Source organism: Papio anubis, chromosome 2, assembly GCF_008728515.1.
Source record: "Papio anubis isolate 15944 chromosome 2, Panubis1.0, whole genome shotgun sequence".
NCBI lineage: Eukaryota > Metazoa > Chordata > Mammalia > Primates > Cercopithecidae > Papio > Papio anubis.
Genome location: NC_044977.1, coordinates 117370798 through 117383051, shown reverse-complemented (window position 1 = coordinate 117383051; position 12254 = coordinate 117370798). Strand labels below are relative to the sequence as shown.

The 12254-nt window shown below is 37.1% G+C and overlaps 1 protein-coding gene across 14 annotated transcripts in view; it reads left to right on the top strand.

Annotated features, from left to right (window-relative positions):
- The window catches only part of NLGN1 (neuroligin 1), a 901503-nt gene that overhangs the window by 176360 nt on the left and 712889 nt on the right, over positions 1-12254 (top strand). The gene's annotated exons all lie outside the window — the stretch shown is intronic.

The following is a 12254-nucleotide window of genomic DNA, read 5'->3' as shown; positions in this document are numbered from 1 at the left end:
CGTGGCTTCTAGGGGGATATTTTGGAGCGGGAATTGGCTGTTTTCATTTTGTCTCCTCCCCCACCCCTCTCTTCCTACCGCTTCCCGCTTCCCACTTCTCTCAGCCGGACACTAAAGGGTTACAGGGTCACTGCACCGTATAGAGACAGTAGAAGTGAGTGACTGGCCACACATGTTATCTTGTAATTCGCTTGCAGGACTTTCCATAACACAAGTCCGAGGTAACTTTCTTCGAGTTGGAGCAGCCCAGGAAAACGTTGCAGGCTTTTTGCCGAGGGCCCAGGCTAGCGAGTGCGCCAGGCAGAGGGCTGCGTTTCTGATGCATCCCTGACCTGCCTGCCTCGCCACTTACTGGCTTTTCTTTCCAAATGAGCGGTGCGCGCGCGTTCCCAGACATTTTCTTGCAGCTTAATTCAGGGATTTTTTTCTTTTTTAAAAGACTTTTGTAGCTCCCAAGAAAAACTCATCTTTATTTGCAGAAGGAAATCAATTTCAGCAGCTATAATTAATCACTCAAATGAGTGAATATGAATTGACTCAGGCAACTAAAAGTTGCTTTGGAACCCAGAAAAGCATATTATTCTAAACTCATTTTGGAGTCCATGTAGCTTCAGAACAATTGCATACAAAGAACTGATTTATTTGAGGGATGTATATAAATGTGTTCAGTAGGCTAACGAATCTGAGACTTCAACATCACAATTTTAGTTGGCTTTCTTTTTTAATTTAACGCCAATTCGTTTAATTTTAAACTTTTAGACATTCGAATGCCTTGTAATAAAGTGGAGATAGATAAAAGATAAAACATACATTTTGTACGATTTAATCTTTAGAAGAAAAGTGTTACCTTTTTTCAGGGATTTCTGGTTTACAGATTATGAAGTGTATGCAGATACCTTTGTGGTTTTACCACTGAAGTCTGTTATATGTGAACTCATCAAAAGGCAACTCTTCAATGTCATCTGAAGCACACTCATTCTCTAGTACTTTTTTCAGGAATTCCAGTTACATGCGACATTCTGGCTATTAAAAGATTAGTCTCACCAAACTTTCTCCCTGGATTGATGTGTGTATGTGTGCATCTGAAATCTAATTTTGAATCATGCATGTGAGATTTGTTTTTTAAAGATGAAATAGCAAAATATAAAACTTTTGTCTCCCGGGAATTCTAAAGTAGAAAAGGTAGATATTTCCTATTTCAGTAGGCATCGTGTAAGATTATTTAGAGATTATAGAAATAATAATAAATAGTTTCTACAAACCCAATGGTTAGTTTTAAGGAGATATCGGAGAAGCTAGGTTAGTCTCTTTTTACTCTGCTATAAGTCACGTGGTTCTTGTGCAGGCTGAAAGCAGAAGAATGGACGTTCTGTGTACTGGCACAGTCTAGCCACTGATCCTAGTCACACTGTCTAATAGTTTTTAAAATATTTTTCAAAGTTTAAACAGATTTTTAAAAGACAGCTAGCAAATAACTTTAAGTGGTAATAGCAAATAAGTAATGACGGTGAGTGGTAAGTGGGTTGGAATTTCTCTTTTTAAGCTAATAGAGAATATGGCTGTTGATATAAAAATAGATGGATAATTTGAAACATGAAAAAGAAGGTCCTTTTCAAAGTTGATTTGCATATTCCAAAACCATTAAATCAGTAGTCATTGCTTGTGCCACAGTGTTAAAATGGAAGACTTAACTTAATGTGCCTTTGTAGTGCCTGGAAAATATGTTTCTGTCAGAATAAACAATCCTTTCTACTCCCTTGTTATGTTCTCTTTTGTCAGTGAAAATGAAAAGGGAGAAAGTGAACTACTCTTTGTTATAATCTACTTGGAGGGGCTGTATCCTTTGTTTCTACAAGCAGTACATACACAAAACTTTGGTAAACATTGTAGGTAGTAAATCCACTTTGGAAAACCAATAACAATGGAAATAAGTATATACAAAATACACACCAAATTTTTTTTTAAAGTTGTGGCCAGTAAACAAAGAGCAAGGTACCCAGTTAGATAAATGCTCTCCCTAATAGAGCGGATTGTTCTAAGAACTATTGAAAAACCTGAGGAGTTCACTGAGAAAATTATTTACATTTAGCTCTATCTTACCTGATACATAGTTTTGGTCATAATTATTAAAAAGAACATGGTAGACTTGATGAGTTGTGAATATTCTATCAGAGTAACACAAAATGTGGTAGTTTGGGGTGAAGAGATGGAAGCTCTCAATTAGCCCTGGAAATTTGCAAGCACAGTTTCTGATATAAGTGACAAGAAATAACACTGGATTCCCCTAAGCTTATCACTATGGAAAAACTGATGTTTCTTTCACTGGAGTTTTGCTTGACAGCTGCACCTCTCCCTCAAAAACCTTTTATGTGTTGTAACTGGCCTAACATTCACGAAAAGCTAACACATTTGCTATAGATTCTTTCTATGATTTTGAGATGACTAACTACATTAAATATTATTTTACATTAAAAAGAAGTTAGCAACACACTCTTAATTAGAAACAAAGTGATAAGGGCAATTATTTTTAAATGACTTGTTGAAATTTAACACATGACACTTCCAAGTGCAAATCTTCCAACTCTTTTGCTTTATTGAGAAATAAAAAAGAACAAAAATCAACTTTCAATTAATTTAAAATTCAAGTTTTTGACGTCTTAAATTTGCCAACCATTGAAAAATATCAAATTTGTGAACACTCATGATGAATCTAAGGTTTTTATTGCTTTTTAAGAGATCATTTAAAACATCATGAGGTAGCTAACCGTATAATCCTGTGGGATAGCAACATTCCCAACTGTTTCTAAGAAAAATGATTCCTTAATAGTAACACATTTGCTTGGTCACTTTTGTTCTATTATTAATGAGATAATGTTGATAATATCAAACATTACTATGTTGGTATAAAATGATCTGAATAATCTCTGCCTTCAGGAGTCATCCCCCAAACAAAGTAAAATCAAACAAACAAAAAACCCCACAGCCATTTGGTAGCTAACCTGTGTGATAGAGAATGACTATCAACTCAAAGCTTAAGTGAAGTCAGGGAAAACTAGTGAATCATTCCAGGCATTTGAAATTATTAGACATTAAACTTTTGGGGCATTTTTATATGAATTCTTTTTATAACAGTCAGTATAATCTCTTCTGTGCCTATTTCTGTTACATGTAAGAGAAATTCTAGTCAATGGCAAAACGCTTTACTGCTGTCATTACTGCAGACTTTATAGATCAGAGATGTGTCAGCATGTTAGCTTTAGCAGTAATGTCTCTTTTGTGTGAAACCTTATGGGCCTTGCAGGCACTCTCTCATCCTGGCACTCATAAAACGTTCAAGTCCCCATATTTATTATTTAATTTTCTTCCTATATATAGCAACACAGCACTTCAATATATGAATGTGTAGTCAAAAAAATGACAGGCAATTGTGAGTGGGACTAATGAGTTTTAATAATACACATATTAGGGACTGCTAAAGGAAGTTTAATTAAGAAAACCAAGTTGAGCATGAAATTCATTTTGGAACAAATGCAAGTTAGGTTACTACTACAGATGTGAATTCAAAAACCACAGTGATATATCACAGGAAATTAAGTTCCAGCCTGAGACTAGACCTACCTAATGTAGTTGATATCTTAGGACTTAGCTTTAAGTGGACAAACTTTTATTTAACTTATGAAACAGAAGAATATGTACTTTTTTAACTTTCTCCTGGTTTGTATAGAAATTTTACTTTAGTATTTTCACTGTGTATCCAGCCACACTTTATGTACATAATATTAGTTCACTTGTGACAGGCCGTACAGTAACTTTTTCTTTTTCTGTAGCCTACTTTTCTAATGCTACATATGCCTACAATTAGAACTACCTGCTGAGGCCCATGCTATCTCTTTGGAGGTGGTATAGTTGGTGCTTCATTAACAGAACTGCATAGTCATCAACTTTCCTCTACCTATAATTCTGTTTATGTTTTGCATAATTTAGAAAATAAATAGATTAATGTGTTTGCTTCCTTACTTTTATTTATTTATTTATTTGGGGGTGGCAGTGTGTGCGGAGCAAAAGCAGAAGTTGGAGAGGAGATTGAATTTTAGGCAAATATTTTGTTAGAATATGATTTTCTTATATTTTGCCTGTATTGAAATAACACAGACACTTTCTAAAAAGAGTAAATAATCAGGCAATGATATGAAAGTCTTTTTGTATATATATGGTTCTCAACAGCTGCCTATTGGGAAACATCCAACTGATATACTGTTTTTTATACCAAAGTTTGTCATCAGTTTTGTGTAACCATAATGATTCTTTTTTCTTCCCTGACACACCCGATGAATCGTGGATCTACAGGAGAAGAAAAGAGGTTACTTGTAATGTTTGAAAATGAATTGAACATTGTCAGTGCTTTCTAAAAAATAGTCACAATGAATACTCTCATATTGTCATATGGAATACTTTCTATGCTTGGAAGATCAACAAGTTCAAACATGTAATCAAGTAATATTGATTTGATAAAATCCAAATTGAGATTATCATTAGTATAAGTTTTTTCCATATGACAACCACCACTTCCATGACAGAACTGACCAGAAAAAGTGATTACGGCATAGAACATTGACCAGTGGTTGTCACAATAGTCACACCTTGAAAATAAAACTTGAGCAATTTCATAGTTAACTATAGAGCTAAAAGGAATAAAAGTTCACTTCAGCAACCATTATGTTTCAAGTCAGTGCATCTGTCATTTCTAATTTAAATCTGTATTACTTACTGTCCAACACTTTACACACAAGTGACAGTACTATCTATTCTTTTTCTTATGGGTAGAAAAAGTCGCCAGTTTCATTACCTGTTTAACTGTGCCAAGTGTTCTAATACATATGTTACTACAAGATTGATGCCAAAAGTCCCTATATTTCATGCCATGGTCTTTAATAACAACATCTAAGAGGGAAAATGTTTTTTGTTTTGAAGGAATACTGTACTAGTAGTCTGTATAACCTCCACTGTAGTAGGGGATTTTTGTCTGGTTTGTTCGGAGCTGAGTGTATTTCTCTTCATCACCTAGAACAGTACCTGGTACATAACTGAAGATCAATAAGTGTTTATTCAATGAATAAATGAAAATCGACTCATGTTCTAGCCTTGGATGTTAGTAGCTAAACATGTAACCTCTTTATGTAATGAATGCCTGGGATCTTCATTTTTGCTTTTTAAAAAATGTGTAACCAGTAATTATTTGAATTGACAAATATTTTTAAATAACATACAAAATTCCAAAGGTAGGAATGATTCTATTCAAAAATTGAACATTAATTAAAGACAGAGTAATTGAAGCTTTTTAGTGATTTCATATGGAGTTTATATACTTCACTTTGATAAATTATTTGATCAAGACTTACAAGTGTATTAGGATTATTTATGTTGTTATAATTTACTGAAGGTATATTAGAGTTATTTTCTTCCATGAAGAAAATGTGATATCTCAGGGAATGTTGGAATTACTAAAAGTTATTTCAAACAGGTAGAACATGAACAATAAGACAGTAAGATTTAAAATATAACTGTTGGGGATTTTCATCATTACTTAAGATCTTTTTTCATTTGTAAAACTTTATGATCCCATTCTCCCTATTATAAAATTTGAATTTAAATGGTGACTTTATTTGGCAACTTATGTTCCATGAGTATATTAAATTCTTGTTAATATTCTATTCTATACATTAATATATTGATATACTATTTGTGTTACACAAATGACCCATGAACAGGGCATTGTTTTGAATTTTGTTATTTTTATTAGTACTAATGCAACTTTTATATGAAGGGAGAAAACGATGTAGATATATAAAGAAGATTGCTAGTGTGATATTCTTTCTCCTTTGGATCACTGGTTGAGCTCTAAGCCAGGTCAGAAGTGACAGGAAACCATTATTGCTGTTTAGTGCCTTATGTGAAAGGAGTTGGTGGTCTTAGTCCAGTTCCTAGTAGACAACTACTCCTTAAACAATAGTCACTACACTATTTGCCAATTCCAACAAAAGCCTGGGACTGAATGGACACAAAGGTTTAACTACCCTCTCTCTGCTGATCATCCTCCAAGGGGTCAAGATTGACACACCCTGGCACAGGGCCATACTCAGACTTATCACTGGCCCTGCCAAAGTCACAGCTATTCTCTGGCAACAAGGGATTTTTTAAACTGGACTTTAATTAAGCAGGGAACCAGGAATGGCAATTTTCCACTCTTCCCAGGCATCAGCAACTCACTACAAACAAAAATAAGCTTAAAGAGTGAGTTGAGAATGTAGCACTCTTCTTAGATTGTGTTAACTTCTCTATAAAGATACTAGCAGGCATAATTAAGTTGCTTCTGGAAGCAATGACTTGTGACCCAAAGGTGGCCCCTTCCAGACAAAAGCATCAACTTAATATCAAGGGAAGTAATCAGCTCTACCAGGCTGTCTCTTCTGAGCTCTTGAGTGATTATTCATTTTCTTCTGTGGGATCACAGGGTCATCAATTGGTTTTAAAAAATGTATCCTGTGGTATTTTACATATACATTAAAACTGTTGCCCATGACTTTTGAAAAACACTCAGTCTCATTGATTTTTGCCCCTCTTGCCCCCTTCGTCTTCCTGTTCATTTGGAAGTCAGGCTTCCTAAGTAGATTCTAGATGTAACAATTAATATTTGGAGATTACACCTGAAAATAGTTTCAGAATAAATAGAAAGTAAAACTTATATAGTTAATGTTAATTTTTTTCAGCCCTCCTTCTCTTCAGAATAACAAAATAAGAATCTGTCTAATATTTAGCCATTAGTTGTAATGAAGGTTATAGCAGAAATACTCAGTTGTGTAATGCAGAAGACAATGCTGTCACCTTAATCTTTTCCTCTTTTTGTTGTCAGAAAAGCTATTATGGCATCTTAGAATCTTGTTTTATTTTCTTTTTGGCCACACAATAATGGAATTAGCTGCCAGTCTGTATGGATATCTGTACACACTCCTACATGATGAGAAATTTCCATTGTACTGTAACCTGTTTCTACCTCTTCTATGTTTCATTCTCCCTGGCTGCAAGTTTAATTAAGCTAATGCCTTCACAGAGGTCAAGCATCACAGATGGATAAATAAAATCTGAGAGTTGTGTTAATTGATGAAAAATAGTATAATGAATTAATGGGTCATTCATTCAAGAAATATTTTCTGAGGACTTACAATGTAATGCATTGTTTTGGGGCTGGTTGTTAAAAACCAACAATTCAAAAGACACAGCCTCTACTCTCAAAGTGTAAGGGTAATCTGATCAAGTCATTTGTATGATTATAATGATTCTCATCATACTTTGGATAAGATCTCACACTCCTAAAATGGCCAACAAATTCTTGAGTTGTCACATCCTTTCTCCTCTCCAGTCTGATGGGCTACCCTTCTCTCAGTTCACAGTGATTTCTTTGGAAAGCCCCAACCTCCACAGCATTTGGGTTTCCTGTTACTTCTGGCACATTCTATACCTTGGTTTTCAATTGCCAACTCCTACTCAATCTCAGACCCCAGTTTCCAGATTAATTCTTCAGGAAGATCATCATTCCAACTCCATATTCTTAAATCTCCCCTCAAAATACCTGGCATTATCCTTCTTGGTATAGTATTTATTACTAGATAGCTGTCTGTGTAATAGACTTACTTAAAGTCTACCTTCCCCCATTGAACTTCCGTCTTTTTAAAACTATTATTTTTGATTCAAGGGCACATGTGCAGATTTATTATATAGGTAAAGTCGTGTCATGGGGGTTTGTTGTACAGGTTATATCATCACCCAGGTACTAAGCCTATTAACCAATAATTACTTTTTTGTCTTCATGAATATTAGCACTATTCCTCTCCTGTTCATGTTGTCCTCTCCAATGCCTAGTACTAATTATTTGCCAAATATAGGAATGAAAATGGAAACTGAGATTACAAATTACTGTGGAAAAAAGTACTGTGTGTTTAGTTGCAAAAAAATGTAATAAATGTTTTGAGAGGTAAGAGAAGGGAGTATTTTTATGACTTGAAGGTCTAGGGAAGGAAGTCTTACCGACTTTTGACCCAGGCCTTGAAAGGTAGTAGCTGTGGTCCCTTCAGAAGAAAATTGATGGGGAAAGCATTCTCCAGGACGAACAATCTTGGTGAACAAGTTGAGCCCAATTAACTGAGCGCTGCTTCCAGTGCTGTGCTGTATTAGTCCATTTTCATGCTGCTGATAAAGACACACTCAAGACTGGGAAGAAAAAGAGGTTTAATTGGACTTAGAGTTTCACATGGCTAGGGAGGCCTCAGAATCATGGTGGGAGATGAAAGGCACTTCTTACACGGTGGCAGCAAGAGAAAATGAGGAAGATGCAAAAGCAGAAACCCCTGATTAAACCATCAGATCTCATGAGACTTATTCACAACCACGAGAATAGTGTGGGGGAACCACCCCCATGATTCAAATTATCTCCCACTGGGTCCCCCCACAACACACAGGAATTATGGGAGTACAATTCAAGATGAGAGTTGGGTGGGGACATAGAGCCCATATCATTCTGCCCCTGGCCCCTCCAAATCTCATGTCCTCACATTTCAAAACCAATCATGCCTTCCCAACAGTCCCCAAAAGTCTCAATTCATTCCATAATTAACCCAAAAGTCCATAGTCCAAAGTCTCATCTGAGAAAAGGCAAGCCCCTTCCAGCTGAGTCCGTAAAATCAAAAGCAAGCTAGTTACTTCCTAGATTCAAAGTGGGTACAGGTAATGGGTAGATACAGCCATTCCAAATGGGAGAAACTGGCCAAAACAAAGGGCTACAGGCCCCACACAAGTCCAAAATCCAGCAGGGCAGTGAAATCTTAAACCTCCAAAATAATGTCCTTTGACTCCAGGTCTCACATCCAGGTCACGCTGATGCAAGGGGTGGGTTCCCATGGTCTTGGGCAGCTCCACCCCTGTGGCTTGGCAGGGTCCAACCTCCCTCCCAGCTGCGCTGCTTTCATGGACTGGCATTAAGTGTCCGTGACTTTTTCAGGTGAATGGTACAAGCTGTTGGTGGATCTACCATTCTGGGGTCTGGAGGAAGGTGGCCCTCTTCTCACAGATCCACTAGGTGTTACCCCAGTAGGGACTTTGTGTGGGGGCTCTGATCCCACATTTTCCTTCCACACTGCCCTAGCAGAGGTTCTCCATGAACTCCCTGCTGCTCCAGCAAACTTCTGCCTGGGCATCCAGGCATTTCCATGCATCTTCTGAAATCTAGGTGGAGGTTCCCAAACCTCAATTCTTGACTTCTGTGCAACCACAGGCTCAACACCATGTGGAAACTGCCAAGGCTTGGGGCTTGCACCCTCTGAAGCCATGGGCTGAACTGTAACTTGGCCCCTTTTAGTCATGGCTAGAGTAGCTGGGACACAGAGAACCAAGTCTGTAGTTTGCACACAGCACAGGGACCTTGAGCCTGGCCCACGAAACCGTATTTTCCTCCTAGGCCTCCAAGCCTGTGATGGGAGGGGCTGCTGTGAAGACTGACCTTAGACATGCCCTGGAGACATTTTAACCATTGTCCTGGGGATTAACATTTGGCTCCTTGTTACTTATGCAAATTTCTACAGCTGGCTTGAATTTCTCCTCAGAAAATGGGTTTTTCTTTTCTATGGCGTTGTCAGACTGCAAATTTCCTGAACTTTTATGCTCTGCTTCTCTTAAAAAATGGAATGCCTTTAACAGCACCCAAGTCACCTCTTGAATGCTTTGCTGCTTAGAAATTTCTTCTGTCCGATACCCTAAATCATCTCTCTCAAGTTCAAAGTTCCACAAATCTCCAGGGCAGAAACAAAATGCCACCAGTATCTTTGCTAAAACATAAGAAGAGTCAACTTTTCTCCAGTTCCCAACAAGTTTCTCATCTCCATCTGAGACCACCTCAGACTAGATTTTATGGTCCATATCATTATCAGTATTTTTGTCAAAATCATGCAACAAGTCTCTAGGAAGTTCTAAACTTTCCCACATTTTTCTGTCTTCTTCTGAGCCTTCCAAACTGTTTCAACCTCTGCCTGTTACCTAGTTCCAAAGCTGCTTCCACATTTTGGGGTATCTTTTCAGCAGTGCCCCCACCCTACTGGTACCATTTTATTGTGTTAGTTCATTTTCATGCTGCTGATAAAGACATATCAGAGACTGGGAAGAAAAAGGGGTTTAATTGGACTTACAGTTCCACATGGCTGGGGAATCCTCAGAACCATTGCAGGAGGTGAAAGGCACTTCTTACGTGGTGGTGGCAAGAGAAAATGAGGAAGATGCAAAAGCAGAAACTCCTGATAAGACCATCAGATCTCATAAGACTTATTCACTACCATGAGAACAGTATGTGGGAAACCACCCCCATGATTCAAATTATCTCCCACTGGGTCTGTCCCACAACACGTGGGAATTATGGGAGTTCAATTCAATATGAGATTTGGGTGGGTACACAGAGCCAAACCGTATCATGTGTGTTACCTTCCTTTAGTATTGTTTATTTGCAAAATTAGTTTGCTACCAGGTATAACCTTTACCGTGTGCTCATGTTTCACTCCTTGTTATTTAAAGAAAAACTATTTTATTGGTAAATTTTTTTCTCCAATTAATTTAAGTTTTAGTTGGCCTTTTCTCATTCACATTCTATTTTCTCTCTCTTTTTTTTATTGTTATTGGAGAGGTACATTTAGTGTGGAAGTAGCCCAAGGGGAAAGGGAACAAATAGAACCATTTGTATACTCTACAGAGAAATGGGAAATTTCATGCAACTCTGGAAAACTATTGAGGGCTGCCCACAATTTCTCCCAGAAGGAGGTTCTGGGCAAAATTAAGAAGGAGGCAGCATTTGTCTTTAGAGAGTGTTAATTCTTCTGCCTTGTCACTTTCTATTTCTTGAAGCTTGCTGCATCCATAAAATGTGCTCTTGTTTTATTGAAGGATGTTACTGTGGCTTTGTGTTTCTGACTTCAATTTAATTATCTGTTACAAGAAGATGATAATGATCTCTACCTCATGGTACTTAGAGACAATAAAGGAGATGATGCAGTTAGCTCAACGTTTAGCCCCAGTACTTACTCATTTGGTGCTTGTCATTAATCCAGTTATTATTAAATGATGCTCATGGCAGAATAAACTTGTCATCACTTTAGTTCTCAATAGCCTTATGTTAATATGGCCATGACATAGGTCCTGGCATCCCTTGGAACTTCTCCATGATCAAGATCTTGAACTTTGATATTCTCATCTCAGAGTAAACCCTTTTTGGCCTTGGTTTTAATTGTCTTATATTTTTCCCCTTTGTGTCCTTCTAGTACTGCTTAACTCTGTTTTAGATTTAGTTGATCTGTTCTACATTAGGATTACCATTTCTTGTAACCTTTGCTCTTTGCTGTTCTACCATTTTTTCCTTCCTTATCCCCAACCCTGACTTCTATCATTTACTCTCTGCCCCAGGCTGTGGAATGTTCCTGGAAAAAAGTTTCAATACCACACTCTTTGGGGCTGCTGCAAATTATGACTATTAACTAACCCCAGCAAGCAGATGAGCAGCCTTTTTATTTTGCTTCTGTTGATATTCTATGTGTTTCACCCTCCTCAGTTCCTCAACCTGAGCATAGGACTTTTTTGAATTGGTCTCACTGAGGTGCAGCGCACAAACTCCTGTGTCACAAAGGTTCAGGACATGTTCTTTGGAGTTAGGCAGTCTTGGGTTTGTTTCTTGGATCTGCCTTTTTCTGGCATTGTGGCCTTCAGAGAGTTATCTGACCACTTTCACCCTTCTTTTTCTCACCTCAAATAAGAGGGCTTGGCTTATAAATCTGTTGTGAAGGCTAAGTGACATGAACTATGTAAAGTGTTTCGGACGGTGATTGGCAAGTAGAGGGTGACCTACAATAGTAGTTGTTTTTGTTGCCATTTTCACATAATTGTGGATGAAAACAGCTGATATTTCAAACTGAACCTGGAATTAAGATTCTCTCAGGTTTCTTTTGCACCAGTTCATTCACAAAGGTAACGATTCCCACACCTTTGTATCTAGTCTGTGCGTTTGATAACCAAACCATATTTTTGCTAAAGGTGAAAAATGTATACATATATACATATATGTTATTTTTTAGTAAAAAATATGGTTTGGTTATCAAAAATGTATGTAGGAATATACATATATATTTAATAAAATTTATGTATGAATATACATATATATATTTGATAAA